The sequence below is a fragment of the Bidens hawaiensis genome, unplaced genomic scaffold, assembly GCF_021521415.1.
Source record: "Bidens hawaiensis isolate Kalapana, Puna unplaced genomic scaffold, B.hawaiensis_p1.1 tig00023305_1, whole genome shotgun sequence".
Classification (NCBI taxonomy): domain Eukaryota; kingdom Viridiplantae; phylum Streptophyta; class Magnoliopsida; order Asterales; family Asteraceae; genus Bidens; species Bidens hawaiensis.
Genome location: NW_027493655.1, coordinates 116,292 through 117,907, shown reverse-complemented (window position 1 = coordinate 117,907; position 1,616 = coordinate 116,292). Strand labels below are relative to the sequence as shown.

Below are 1,616 nucleotides of genomic sequence, written 5' to 3'. Positions count from 1 at the left end.
CGTATTACGATTAAATGGCTTTAATTGAGTCTTCGTTAATTCCGGCAGGTTATTACGGAAATTTCGGGTCAACGCATCAGTTAGCGGTTAAAAATATACGTTATGGTCAATGATTACTGGATTAATATCAAGTCTTAGGGTCGTTATACTATTTAATTTAGTTTTTAGCCGAGTTTTAGGGGTGATTTTGGCCTCGCCGGCGCCGATTCCGGCGGCCGGACTGTTTGACGGGGAAACGGGGGAACTGGGCTGGGAAGATGATTATATTATATTATAATAATATAATTTAAATTAACTTTACACTTATGGTCCTTGCACTTTTAATGTTCTTTTAAAAATAGTAAATAACTATAATTACATTAATAGCCTTGAACTTTAAAAATGTTAAATAATGAAATAAATTTTATATACTTGGATAGTTTTCAATTTATACCCGATTGGTTTGAGGATCGTTTGAATAGAAACTTTAAATCCGGAGTTTCATTAGTTGATAAAAAAAGAAATAGAAAACAAATAATCAATAATCGCGAATCATCGAGAATATCATGAAGCGAAAATAATAATATGTGTGTGTGTGTACAAAACCGAAAATTCGAAATGGGTCAGGTTTTCGGGTTTGAAAAGTAACGAATGTTACACATGCTATAGCTTCGGCTAAGGTTCCGGTGTCGGATTTTATGGCCATGCATTTACCAATCAATTATGTTCATTTTTTGAGTTATAGGTTAAAGGATAGACATGGTGAAGGGAATGTGATAATTAACATTTCGGTTAATTTGAAGCGGTTGCCCGGGACTGCTATGTCTATGGCTTATTCGACAGCGGCAGCAAGGTGGAGGTACTGAGGAGCAATCCCCTACACGTGTGGTAATGTAGGGCCAAAGCACGCCCCATGATATTATGGCTCCGAAAAGGACCGAGCAGTTGACTATGTGTGGACAAATTAGACTGCATCCAACATATGTAGGGCTGAAGTCAAAGTAAAACCTGCATAAATAAATGATGTCAGCATCCGGTTTTATATGACAAAAAAACCTTTAAGAAATAAACTTACGTGTTCTTGAAAAGGGTTAAACCGAGACTTGGAAAATTGTCAAATCCACACGAATCCCCGATACCACCAAAGAACCATTTAAAGCAGCTCCATACAAAACTTATGCTTAGATACTTCCCAAGACAGGTCACTTGTTTTCTGCACAAAAAGATATGATGGCATCATAAAAGTAGTTAAATCAGTTAATGAATATGTGACTTTATTTGTACCTTACAAGCTCGGCACCGCTATTAGTATGAAAACTATTGACTAACATTGCAGTGGCAGTTCCGCTAGGGTATGTGAGCTTATAGTCCATCACCATAACTAGATATCACAAACAATTAACATTAAACTCAATCAACTACTAAAAACCTTAAATTCAAAAAAGATATGATATTATTACCTTACGAAGTGGAACGAGACTGAAAAGGCCGAGAAAACTGACGATAAAGATAAAGCCAATTATCCACAACAATCCTGGATTCTTAACGTCTTCGGCCCGATTACCAGGGTAATCCAGGCTGATTAAATTGTATGTTCTCTCATCTATTGACAGCAAATAGGACCCAAATCCACCTGC

General features: G+C 36.7%; 1 long non-coding RNA gene across 1 annotated transcript; it reads right to left on the bottom strand.

Annotated features, from left to right (window-relative positions):
- Positions 1–855: 855 nt before the first annotated feature.
- On the bottom strand, positions 856–1,355 carry LOC143567281 (uncharacterized). Its single transcript, XR_013141387.1, has 3 exons — positions 1,264–1,355; positions 1,055–1,192; positions 856–987 (listed from the first exon to the last, which is right to left on the bottom strand). It is a non-coding gene; the product is annotated as an uncharacterized LOC143567281 (long non-coding RNA).
- Positions 1,356–1,616: the final 261 nt, after the last annotated feature.